We start from the raw sequence: 14211 nt of genomic DNA on the forward strand, positions 1-14211 counted from the left end.
AGACATGATCAATTTTTGGTAGAATATCATTGGACCTCTGTGTATACATGAAAATCCTTGCAGCTGGCCTTTCAATTGTCGTTTTAGTATAGAGTAAGGAGCTATGATTTTTTTCTTCATTCATTTAGCAAACATTTATTGAGCACTTATTATGGGCTAGAAAGAGTGCCAGGTATTGAGGATGCAGAGAGTAGTAGGATGCACAATGGTTTTTACAAATTAAGACATCCACGTGTTAATGTATAAAGTGGCCCCATGCCTTTTGAATAATCTTCAAACATGGAAGACAATAGGCAACTATACTAGAAACAGATGCCTTGGTATGGAGCTTGCAGAAGCTGTTTTATCATCCCAGCATGTCACCCAAGTGAAGTGGAGTATTTACATTCAATTCCAAAGTGGTTGTGCCAACATCAATCCTCTGGTTTTCATACCTTTTTGGTCAGTGTTTGCAAATGTAGAAAGGTTTTGTCAAAGGAGCTGGATAAAGACGGAAAGAGAATGGCATTATATACGACTAGTGAGATCTCACAGTGGTTGATGCTGGGGAACAGTCAGCTAAGGTCACAGGGGCATACGTGAAGAGTGAGGATAATGTGAAGAAATGGAATCGGGAAAAATGGCATGGCAGCAATGAGTACAGTGGGCTTTGGCTGAAATGAGTACAGCGTGGCAAGAGCCCTGGTCTGAGGCCCAGGAGACCTCGGTTCTGGTCTGCCGGCTGCTACGGGGGGCCACATCCTCCCTTGCCTGGGCCTCTGTGTTCTTGTTTGTAAAGTAAGTGCACTGGAACAGAACAGAGGTTTTACAACGTTTTTTGTTTTTGTTTTTTTGGTTAGAATATTTCTATTATAGGTAGCATTTATAACCCAACACCTCGATATGTAAAACAGATAAGATTTAAGGCTCTCTTCTTAGAGGAATAAGAGGAGAGGAGGGGCTGTATCCCATGCTATTGGTGCCTCTTCCATATTTTCTTGCTCTGCAAAATTGTGGTTCATTCCACTACATTCCAACTGTCAGCACAGACTTCCTCGCCCTTCCTGCTTCCGGGCACAGCGGCCTGAGTCCAGGTGTCTGCACCTGCCCTTCTGTGCCTGCTGGTGCTTTGCTGTCTTCTAGGGAATTAACACTTTCTGCAAGTATCTCTCAGCCAATGATGGATGGGACGTGGGGTACAGGTGCCTCAACTGCCCTGTCCCTGGGATGGGGAAATGCAGGTGTGTGTGTGTGTGAGACACCATTCCCCAGAGCCCCCTGGAATCCAGCTCCCATCCCCTGCAACGGTAACTTGCTTGATAACACTCCCTGTACTGGCAGCCTTCCTTCCCTGCCTCACTTCCCCACTTCACTACTGGTATTTTCTTGCACCTCCCAAATAAATTTTAGGTGTTCAAATCCTTGTCTCAGAGTCTGCTTCTGGAGAACCCAAACTAAAACAAAAGTTTCCCAGACAAGTGCTGGGTCATTTCTGCTTATCTCTTTCCTGTTCCTGGGAGCCTGTTCTGTTGGTCACAGCACCAGCTGATGAGAGAAAGTCCATGGGTGCTGTCGAGTGCCTCTGGCCTGGGGAACCAGGCTTGGCGAGAGCTGTCCCAGGAGACGCTGTGGGCTGGGAGTTTGGGTGAAAGGGCGTATGTTCTTCCTGCAAGAACAGCGCTAGAACCACTTCCTTGCTGGCTGCACCTGCCCTCATGCTTGAATCTTTTGTCTTGTGTGGTCGTCTGTGGTTTCTGCCCACTGCTCTCTATTATGCTCTAGCAATTGCAAACTACTTGAGTCTGCCAATGCCCTCTCCCACTCCTTTCACACCTGTTGACTTTGATTTACTCTTCCCTCTCCTATATTGCCCTTCCCTATCTTTCCCTTGGCAAAATCCTATTCATACTTTAAGATCCAGTCCAAGGGTCACCTCCTCTATGAAGCCTTCCCTGCCTCCCTCTGATGGAGGAAGAACCTTCCATCTTATTTTCATGCCACCCCCTCACCTTGCAGCGTCTCACTCTTAGGACATATTCACATGTACTGAAATTGTCAATGTGTACACCCATCTCTCCAGTAGACAGTCAGTGCCTTGAAAACCCAGGTTGTGTCTTATTCAAGTTTTGAATCCCCAGGGTCCCCCAAGGGGTCCTGCATGCTGTCAGTGCTGGGCAAAGTGGCTGCAGGAGCCCAAGGCCAGTGTTCTGGAGACAGTCCCAGATGTGTGCTGTTAGAGGCAGAGGCCAGGGTACAATCCATTGGCAGAAGCCAGGACAGTGTCCCCCGGAAATGGTAAAGGCTCTGGGAGGCTGAGGGCCAAGCACCAGAGTGTCCACTAGAGGGCTCACCACGCCCGGTGACCCGCACGGAATGCTGGTGGGCAGGCGCCCTGTGCCACTCTTGGCACTGAAACTCAGCCCATCTCAAACGCAGCTCTTCCCGGGGCCCATAAACAGCCTCCTCCGCATTCTTGCTTTTCGTCTGCTCTCTGGGTGTTTGGCTCCAACATGCTCTGTATCTCCAGGGTCACCTTTGGCTTCAGAACCCACTCTCATAAGTTCACCTCCATAAATTCACCCAAGTCTTTCAATTCTCCTTTCCAAATCTTTTTTGAAGTCATTTCTTTTCTTTCATTCTCATTATCTTGCTGCTACATTCACAGAACCTAGTACACAGTACCTGGGTATATTGAATGAATGAATGAATGAATGATGGCCCCATCTGCTGAAAGAAATCCAACCTCCATAGCCTGGCAATTTTTCCATGAGCGGCTCCCATGCCCTTTTCTTAGTTCTTATACATTCTTAAATACGTGTTCTACTTATGATAAACTACTCATTCTTCCGCAACATAACCACAGCATTCTTGACCTCTCATCTTTGCTCTGCTCTTTTTTGCACCTAAAAAGACCAATTTCTCATCTCAACCTGTAAAAATCCTGCTCGTTTTCCAAAGCCCAGCTCCCCAGGTAGGCTCTGCCTTCCTTGAACTTGTGACATTTCGTTTGTTCCTCTCCTAGGGAAGCACTAAAGAAATTTTTTTGGCACTGCCCATCTTTAAAAGGCAATGAGCTCCTCTGTGTTAAGCACTGCATGTGTGGTTGGCATTAGTCGGTGTCTTAGTCTGTTTTCTCTTGCTATAACTGGATACTTGAGACTGGATAATTTACAAAGAAATGAAACTTAATTCTTACAGTTCTGGAGGCTGGGAAGTCCAAGGTCAAGGGGGCACTTCTGGTGAGGGCCTTCTTGCTGGTGGGGACTCTGCAGAGTCCCGGGGCGGTGCAGGCATCACATGGAGAAAGGCTCGCTCAGGTCTCTCTTTCTCCTCTTACAAAGCTACTAATGCCCCTTCCTAATGACTTCATCCCATCCTAATTACCTCCTCAAATACCATAGTCAGATTTCCCTCCCTCTTAATGCTGTTACTATGGGGATTAAGTTTCAACATGAGTTTTGGAGGGGACAAACATTCAGACCATAGCATTTGGTCACCAAATATTTTAGCTGCACCTTCTTGTGAGCACAAAGGACTGTGTCTTCCTACCTCCTAATAGGCCATAACCATGTGACTTGTTTTGGCCAATGAAACGTGAGCAGGGTGACTTGTACCACTTCTAGGAGGCAGTGTGGGATTCTCGACGTCCGGCTTTTCCCGTGTTAGCAATCACGGAAGAACAGAGGGGGAGCCTCGCTCAGGCTGGGTCCCCGAGTGAGCACAATGCAGAGTGGAGGCCCCAGTATTTCTGTAACAGACACGCGGCATAAGCAAGGAATAAACTTTTGTTGTTTCTCGTCACCGAGATTTGGGGGTTGTTACGTGGCATAACCTAGCCTCTCTTGACCCATGTACTAAGAGTTATAGGATTCATCTTCCTAGCCTCTCAGACCTGAGCAGCTGTCTTCACGTGGAAGGGCCTCGAGGTATATATGCTGAATGAAGGGCATTGAGAGACTCTGCTTCTTGACTGAAGTCATCACTATTCCACGGCTGAAATGGTGAAAAGGACAAAATGGGGTTGCCCTGGAATTAAGGAATTAAGGAGTTAAAACACTGAATTCACACAGATGGAGTTAAGTGAGGCATTGAATGACTGTCCACCGAATTTTCACTGCAGATGGTCAATGAAGTAGCTACAGTTTTGAAACTGAAAGAAGGTCCTTCACATACTGTTTTTTCTTCCTCCCCTCCCTCCCTTTCTCTCTCCCTCCTTCGCTTCCTTCCATCCTTCTATTTCTCCCATTTCACTGTTTTCCTCCTTCCCCTCCTTCCCCTTTTCTTTTTCTTAAATTTAGTTCTATCTGTAGGTTAAACACGATCTGCTTATATAAGAAGCAGGATGAAACCAGCCACATGATTTTTAATTTCTTTAAGGTATGAATAAAGAACAGAAACCCTTGCCATAAGAAAAATAAAATTGTATTTTGAAAACATTAATCTTTAGGCTAGAGGAGGCAGCTTCAATCAGATCCTCCATTCCTCAATTTCTCATCCTCTATAGCTCAAATTTCACCCCGAAAGAAAAAAGGATACAATTTTCTAATGATAAAATAAATCTAATATTAATTTTTTTGTGTGTGTCTTGCTTCTCTCATTTTTTGGGGTTATTTCCTACCATTATGGTCCAGGATCTTCAAACTATCTTTAAGAAAAAAATTTCTTTCGTCAGTATCTGCAACAGATGAATCACACAATTTGCTACAGTGGGTTTTTCTCTTTGTGCAAAGGCAAGAAATCCTGAGTGGGGAAGCTCAGACATCATCAATCTCATGGTTCTGAAATTACTCATCCAGACATGAAACAAAATCGAAAAATCAGAGAGATCCAGTTTGAAAGAAAAGGAATGGTTGATGGCCTGGGAACCAAGTAAGTACTCATTTTACTTTTGTGCTATTGGATGAAGATACTTGGATCAAAAGAGGAGTGGAAATGTCAAGGAATTGACAGGCAGGGCTAAAAGACTTGGGCAAAGTGTTTATCATACCAAAAAAAAAAAAAAAAAAAAAAGAAAGCATACATCTGGAGTGTCAGCAGTAGCTCTCAGACCGGAAAGCCGCACGTCTCCCCTCTTGCCATAACAAACTCATTGACAAGAACTGCCATTGACTGTGCTTTATCTTCCATGTGCTACTAAGAGGGCACATTCCAAGTGCATCCTACGTAAATTGAGGTTTGCTTCCTGACCTGGGAGATCAATTCTCTGTCAAAGAGAGCCGGCTGATGAATCACCTTGTGGCTGCCACTGCATTGAAAATCACATCAAATACCTTCTCAAACACACTTCTGAATTGCCCACTGGAATCTTCAAAGAGGAGGTTATCTAGAGGAATCTGGGAAAATGTGTATTCATCTATGTAGCTCACCAACCTGCGTATGGCATAAAGCCAACGAAACGAGGCTGGTGCTCAGTGGTTTGGGTTGTTCTTCCCGCCAGAGGCAGCAGAATGTCGGGGTTCATAGCATGGACTTTGAAGCCTGGTGGGTGGGTATGAAGCCAAGATCTACCATTTACCAGCTCTGTGATCTTGGGCAGATTATTCAAACTCTCTCAGATTTAGTTTTCTGGGCTGCAAAATAGGGATGATGATAATGGTATCTCCCTCCCTCAAAAGGCTGTGTCTTAACCTGGGTTCCCTCAGGGGAAGCCCCTGAGACATGGATTTAAGAGCAAGTAGTTAATCAGGAGGTGAAGGTAGATGAATAGTAAAGGGAGAAAAGGAAGAGCAAGTTACCTCTACAGGTGACTCCAGCTTGATCTCACGGGGGAGCTCTGGAAACCATAAAACACACACCTTAGAGTGAAGCACACAGTCAAGGGGTGAAAGAGCTGGGGTATTGATACACCAAGTCCCAGCGGTCCTTAATTGAGGGCTGCTGTTGTGCGTGAGTGCATGCGTATGCATTAGTGCATGTATGTGCATGTGCATGTGTGAGTGCTCATGCTGGGTGTGTGTGTTAATTTTCTGATCTTCTGCCTGTCCTGCAGGCTGTAACATGGGCTCTGTCAGGAAAAGAATCTCTCAGGCAAAGCAATGCACGAGCTGGCAGCTGGACGCCAGGCGGCATGTGCTGGAGTCTTGAGGGTGAAGGGTGTGTGCTGCGCTGCAGACCGTTGTGGAGATTAAATGAGCTAATTATTGTGAAACACTTAGAAGAGTCCCTGGCACAAAATAAGCACTCCTTCGAGAGCTTGATTAACACTGAGGCTAGACTGCTCTTCTTTGGGATGACTTAGTATCTTAGGATGGATTTTAGTTTTGTTCTTTGTTTTTTCTCTTTGAGACAATGAACTGTTATTAGGACCTTGGTACTATACTGGTGGGCAAATGGCGCTCCAGACTTTGTTGAAGATGACTGTGCAAATGTGAGTTGACTGATGGTGCCGTCTCAATCAGAGGGAACATCACCGTGTCACAGCCTTTGTGACAAGTACCCGCCTGTCTGTTAGAGAAGCCGACACATGATTAGCACCTCATTCAATGCTGGAGATCACTACCCAGCTATGCCATGCTGCAGTAACAAGCCTGGAATCTCAGCGGCTTAATAGGAATTAACACCAGTCTAATCTTTTCTCTCCACCCAACCCGCACTGTGAACTCATTGAAGACAGGTGCTGGGATGGATAAAATGGCCACGCCACTGCGTCCTTAACTCTTAGTGCAGGACACAGCATAGAAAGGGGCAGTGGTGAGTGAACCAATGAAGAAATCAATGAATGGATCCCTTACGTACCACATGCGCAGCTTTCTGTTCATCTGAAATATTGGTTTCCTCCCATGTAGCATACAGTTGGCTGAAATGCTACTTCCTCCTTGAAGCTTTTCTTGCTCTCAGGAGTCTGAAATAATCCCTTTCTCCTTACTTCTTGAACACTTTGTGCCTCTCCATGGTGCACCACATTCTCACATTCTGCCTGGCACTGTGGTAATTTGTGTCCATGTTGGACCTTGTCACTCTTCCCTCAAATCTTTCTGATGGCTTTCAAGTACATTAGGACATTTGCCATGTCCTGACCTGGGCTATGAGACCCTCCTGAGTCTCCTTCTGGGATTTCACCTACCACTTTCTCCCTTCCTGCTCCACTGCAGCCTCAGTGGCCACATAGCTGTTCCTTGCACATTCCATGCATGGTCCTGCCTCAGGTCCTTTGCACCTGTCATCCCCTCTGACTAGAATCCACCTTTTGCCTCCAAATCACTTGTTCAGTTGACTTAGATCACTGCTCAAATGCCATGACCTCAGAAAAGCTTCCTTGACCACTATATCTTAAAAAACACACACCACCACATTTATCTGCTTTACATTTTTCCATGTCATGCATTTATTTGGTTGTCCTGCCCACTCCCTGCACCCACAAAAATGTAAACTCCACAAGGACAATGGCCTTGTTTTATTTAGTGTGGTATCTTCAGCTGCCATAACAGGGACTGGCACTTGATAGGAGCTCAGTAAATATTTGCTGAATAAATGCATAAGGATTATTGTCCCCTTTTAGAAATGGGACAACTGAATCCTATAGAATTGAAGAAAGCTGCACAAGGTAACATAGCTATTTGTTTATCTATCATTTATATCACATTTGCTGTGGACAGACACATCTTAGTTCAGGCTGCTGGAACAAAGTCTCAGACTGAGTGGCTTATAAACCACAGAAATTTATTTCTCACAGTTCTGGAGGCTGGAAGATCAGGGTGCCAGCATGGCTGGGTTCTGGCGAGGGCCCCCATCCAGGTCGTAGACTACTGACTTCTCATTATATCCCCATGTTGTGGAAAGAGAGCCAGCTCTCTGGTCTCTTCTCATAAGGGCACCGATCCCATTCATGAGGGCTTCATCCTCATGACCTAATTACCTCTCAAAGGCCCCTACTTCCAAATACCATCATATTTGGATTAGGGTTTCAACATATGAATTTTGGGGAGGCACAAACATTCCTCAGTCTATTGTAAGACACTCACTTCAATCTTTATAACATCACATATTTTTACATGTAGGAAAACTGAGGCACAAAGAGGTTATGTAACTCGTCCAAGGTCAGTCACACAGCCAGGGAGTGGCAGAGCAGTGACATGAGCCAGATAGTCACCTCTTAAACACTGTGCTGGGCCCTGGGAGACAGCCAAGAAGGAACCCCCTGTGGGAAGCTAGAGGAACCACTAACAGAACAAATTTAAAAGCTCTTTGTCAGCTCGCCCATACGGGAAACAAACGTGGGATCCCCACCACTGGAGCCTGCACAAAAGCTAGGGCGGACGTCGGGAGCTATGCTGGAGGTGAGACAATTGCTCCCCGAGGAAAGCCATCAGGCCCACGTGGGGTGCAGGTGTGCTCTGTGAGATGCTCTCATCACTGGGTCTGCTGAGAAGGTTCACACAGAGACTCCTGGCAAGACTTGCCATGTCAGTGAGAGTGGACAATGTCTCTGCTTCCAGAATATCCTGGCATCATCATCCAAACAGACTCATCAGTGGGCTACTATCTGAGCAAGGCATCCCTGCCCTGGCAAACTCCTAGGAGGCAGAGCCTGTGTCTCTACAGTACCTCACATAAGGCCACAGGTGTATGTGAGGTGCTCAATGAATGGGGGGGTGTTTGTTCCCACTCAAAAGCAGACATTCCTACAGGGACACACTCATCTGCCTGATGCGTCATGGCGGCCTCCACCAGCCTCTCTCCACACTTAACTGCCCTACACAAGGATTTGCTTTCCCAACCCCAGATATAAATCAAAGCCCCTCCATGTTTATAAATTTCCCTGGATTTTCATTGTCCACAGGAAAAATTTCAATTAGAGTCTACATTTTTAAAAAAGCCCCATAGAGCTATAGAATGACAGCACGTAACAGAGGCCCAGAGATCATCTATTATATTTCCTGTGTCTCCCCTGCCCTCACCTAATTTTATAGAGTCCTGATAAGGAAAAACGAATTAGCCAAGGATGCAGTGGGCCAGTGTGGAGCCAGGACTGGAACCCAAGTCTCTGAGCCCCTGGTCCAATGGTCCATCCTGTGCAAGCTCTGCAGCACACACACGTGTAACTGCAAAGTCAGGGAGCAGCTTTCTGTTTGATGGCTGCTGAATTCTCCCTTTACTCTGTCATGGTAACCATTTTCATACAGTTTTGTCCCCTTTGGCCTCTGATTCATGGACTAGATAATTAGTCAGGCTTTTGAATAATTAAAACTATTAAAAATGCCTTTGTACCTGCTAAAATTGCTCCAGTAATTACTGCCTTATCAAGAGACTGAATCCATAGACTGGAATGCTTTTCCAACAGATAGAAAGTATTAATATTTTCACTTGAGGCTTCGTGGACTCAGAAGTTGAGGAAGGAGTGTTTGCTAATGTTAGCAAGTCCCTTTGAAGATGAATAGCACCAACTCTTGAATCCACCAACTCCAAAGAACCTTCTCTCATTCAAAGAGATAGATACAGCGTATCTCATTCTTTGCTTTCAGAGCCTGTTGTAAAATGTGATCATTAGTTAAAATATCGGATTGCTTTATTGGAACCAGATTCTGTGCTTGGGCCTTTCTAAGCCCGGCTTCTATATCCACTTTTCAATAAGTAAACTCTTGTAGGAGCAAAGTGAATGGTGCTGCTTGTTTTTCTCAAGTTATCACCTGGTCCATCCTGACCCAGCCACATCTGGTGTTGGGCCCTCAGACATGATAGTCTGTCCTGGCAGCTCTGCCACTTCTTTGTCATACCTCCCAATGGATGGGTTTTTTGAAACTCAGTTCTAGGTGCCCAAGGCTAACAACTTCATGCTGGATTTGGACTGCTTTATGAAAATCTGGCACATATTCCTAGGAAGTACAATGCAATAGGATGACTATGGGTTCTTCCAGGAAGATGGACTATTTCCTCAAACTTCCTACTCTTCTACTTTCTCCTCTCTGAGATGGGTATTGTAAGCCATGCTTGCAGAGCTGGGAAAAATACTGAGAAAAGTCAGATACCGATACAGCATACAGTAGGTGACCATGTGTGTTCAGGGACCTTCGGGGATTTCCCTCTAACCTCCTGCCAGCTGCAAGGGGATCAAATTCTGTTGTGGGACTTGACCATGAAGATGGATGGCATCTAGTTATGAGTTTTCTAAAGACAATCCTGAAAACTGTCATTTAAATAAGAGATGGTTTATTACCAAAGATAGTTTTTGTGGTTGAAACACCAAATTCATCATCTAAAGCTGATGATCTATATACTGTGGCTGATGATGTGGACTTCCCTAATCTCTTCCTTGTTTGTATTAACTACACAGTTGTCATGATATCTGCACCTTCCTTAACTGGTCTGCTTCCCCTCCTTCACTCTTACATCCTGTTATTTCTACTTCTTAAATATTTCTTGAATCCCTCCCTTTCTCTTTGTCCCAACAACTAGTGCTCTGGTCAAGCCTCATCATCTCTCACCTGGCCCTCAATGACAAGATATGACAATGAAATAAAAGAAATTTATTTTTGGTCTTGGACACACTAAGTGTTAGGTGGGGACACATACTGGTGAAATGTGGTATTGCAACTCAGCTCTATTGGCATACAACAGACATGCAGAAAGAGGAGGGGCAGGAAGGCAGTGTTCTTGGAGCTGTGAGTGTAGAGACAGGGCAATTTAAAAACTTCTATAACAGTATAGATCATGCTCTGTTGTAATCGTTTGTCCTCTGTATGCCATCTCATTAGAAAGTAAGCTCCTTAAAAACCGAGAGTGTCTATTTTTGTCATCAATTTATATCCAGTGCTTAGCCTGAAATTGGCACATGACAGATGATCAAAAAATATTTGTTAAGATAAATATGTTTAAAGTTCTCAGTTGCAGGGATTCCACTGGAGATAAAGCTTGGTTGGCTGTGGGAGGGCTAAACAATCTACAATTGAAACAGACCAGCTGTGGTGGGGTGGGAGATACCCTAGTAGCCAACCACAGAATAAGGTATAGCATCCAGTAGTCAGTACAAGGAGGCCTGCCAGGAGGTGGCAATGCCCAACCAAAACTAGTGCTTGGGGCAGGAAACCATGCCTGGAATACCAGTGAAAGCAAGTCCTCTGTCTTGGAGGACTCGGCATTACAGGTACAGGACTAATCTTTAGATCCAGAGCCAAAACCTTCACGAGACCAGCAATTAGACTGATTTGATAGCAAGTCACCAATACTACCCAACTAGGGTTACTTAAATATTTCATGATCAAGGACAGGACTGATCACAGCACCTGGGGAAGGAACAATAATGCAGATATAATCAAGTAGGAGCAGATGGTTTTAGATGGGGGTGATATTCATGGGATTATATGAGGGAGACATTATTTTATAGTGTTTAAAAACACATGCCCTGTCTCAGAATGGTAGTCATTGGTTCTATTCTCCAATATTTTTAATTCTCTCCTTCTAAGCATCTGATAGGATTATACTCTCCTGCCATGTGGAAACTAGGTGTGACCATGTGACTGCTTTGACCAATGAAACCTGAGCAAATGCTTTTAAAAAGCAATGCACAATTCCACAGCTTCCTCTTCTGTTGCCTGTGCAAGTGAGGAAGCACCTATTGATTGGGAGTTACAATGCAGAGTCATGGAATGCTGCCTTGAAAAGTTGTGCAAGCCATGGTAGACTTTACAAAAGCAAGAAATAAATTTGTTCTTTTAACCCAATGGAAAAAAAAAAAGAACACATGCTCTTGAGTCAGACAAGCTAAAGGATAAATTCCAGCTCAACCAGCTCTGTAACTTTGAGCACATTAGATTGCCACTCTTGGTTTTTGCATTTGAAATATGGGGACCAGAATATCTATCACATAGACTTGTAAAGATAATATGACAGAAGATGCTTTATACAGTGAGTGCCATATGATAAATGATCAATAAATGGTAGTTTTTATTACAGCCATCATTATATTATGAAGCTGGGCAAATACGTTGACTAGTGTGAGGGAGAAGGGGAAGGGTGTCTTCGAGGTTGATGGTGCCAAGAACATCAAGTAATATACAATTTCTTCCTCTGTCCTCTACTAACATTTTTGGCTTTTGAAACTAGTGTCCAGCATTGTTCTGATGGGCAGCTGCCCTGCGGCAAAGCTCAGAAGAATCACTATTTTGAGTACCTTTCTCATAGCACCAGTCAGGATAGTTCAGCTTATACTGCTGTAACACACAATCCCCAAATTGCAGTGGTTTAAAACACAAAGGTTTATCTATTGTTCACATCACATGACCGTTATGGATTGGCAGGAAGCTCTGCTCCATGTCTTCTCATTCTGGGAGTGAGGCTGATGGAACAACCGCTACCTAAAACATTGCCTGTTGCTGTATAAAAGGAAAGAGAGGAGGGCATATTACTCACTGCTTGTAAAGCTTCCACCTGGAAGCAGCGCGGATTGCTTCTGCTCTTACTTTGTTGGCCAAAGCAAGTCACCTGGTCACACCTAATTCTAAGGGAATACGGAAGTGTCATCCTACCATGTCTCTGGAAGGAGAATTAGAAATATTCAATGAGCAGGAATAATGACCACCCCATGCTCTAGAACTTCCCAATTTAGTCCATTGGGAGAATCGTCCTCCTCTGATTTGGGGGTATCCATTGTTTTTTTCTGCACCCTTCCCCTGATTCTCAGAACACACCTGACCTCTCTGGCCGTAGGGATGGGCACAAGACTCAAGTTAGAAAATCATAGCGTTTTATCGCTCAACCACATCCATTGGTTCAAGGGCTGGACATGTGACCAATCAGGATTCTTCACAATGGAGCTGGACAAGGAGCGTCCTGTTTTGCTCTGCCACTTGGTGAGCAGTGCTGGGGGAACAAAGCTGATGAGTGGAGAGAAAGGAGGTAAAGATGAGTCCTCCTGCAGGCTGGCTGGCATCCAAGGCTGGCCATACCCACACCCTGCCCATCTGGGCTGGTCCTGAAGGACGGACCACGCCTTGCCTTTCCCTGCTCTGCTCTGCATCCAGAGAGGCCTGTCTCAGGTGCCTGTATTTTCCCAGACTCCTGTTGGCTTCCCATGGTTTGGCCACTGGGAGGTGCTGCCAGGGGAAAAGGCGAAGCAAGGTAATTCCTTCCCTTATCTCTGCTTTGGGCAATTTCTCTAGCAGCAAAGGCGTATCCTTCTGGGCCTCAGTTTCTCCTGGACACATCTGTAGAGGTTCCAGCTTCCATGCATTAATGCACTCCTGGGCTTCCAGCACCTTTGTCCTTCTCTCTTAGGGCTGGTAGGAGCTTGTTGCACTCATGTGTTTCTGAGTTACTATTACTTCCCTATCCCTTCTGAGCACTCATCTGCCTCATCACCTGTAGCCAATTTCCTACACTAAATCTCCTTCCTGAAGCAGTTTCTGTTTCCCAGGTTAGACCGTGACTGACAATTGCTGTTTGAGTAGGTAAGCCAGTGCATTTCCTCTTTGGCTTAAGTAAATTTAAGATGGGTTTCTGTGGCTTATAACCTACAGAGTCTGGACTAATGCAGTAGTCAATAGGAAAAATAGTAGCTATCAGCTCCCGAGCATTTGCTAGATGCCAGGCGCTGTGGTCAGCACTTCGTTTTCATTATAGAATCTGTGAGGAAGGAATTATGAGGTCCTTTTTATAGATGAGGAAGCAGAGACACAGACAGGGTAAGTAATTTTATCTCAAGCAGGTTTATTTTCTTTAAATAGAAATTCACTTAGAACCAGCTGCTCCATTAAACAAGGAAGGAATTTCCACAGGTATGTTGAGGCCCGGGGTGGCAAGACAAGAAAGGAGGTGAGGGATAACAAAAGGCAAAGTCCATATGCTATTTTGTGACATGGCCTGAAAGCTTAACATGCTTCTCCCAGGCAGGAGCGTAACGAGTGAAGAGAGCTCCATGTAAATGAGCTACAGGCATCTCCAGTAGCTGTGATTCAAGTCAAGTTCTTGCCGCTAATTGCACACACATTTTGCTAAAGGTAGTAAATAGAAATCATTCACGTGTCCTTAGAGACCGCGGTACCGTTCAGTATTCATGGCAAATAGATCACTGAGCTTCATAAGAGAATCATTTTAAAACAAAGCTTGGTCAGCTGTTTAATAATTTACTGATAGTGACAGCAGGGAGAATATCTAATAACCAGTGAGATTGGCTTTCAAACAGAAAATAAATTCATGTTAGAAGAATAAGAGGAGGGGAAAAATGGGGGGTGGGGAAGCATGATTAGCAGTGAGGAAATTTTTAACATTTGTCAGTTGCCGATTTTTTTGAATCCTCCA

This window comes from Propithecus coquereli, unplaced genomic scaffold, assembly GCF_000956105.1.
Source record: "Propithecus coquereli isolate 6110/MARCELLA unplaced genomic scaffold, Pcoq_1.0 Scaffold35, whole genome shotgun sequence".
Lineage (NCBI taxonomy): Eukaryota > Metazoa > Chordata > Mammalia > Primates > Indriidae > Propithecus > Propithecus coquereli.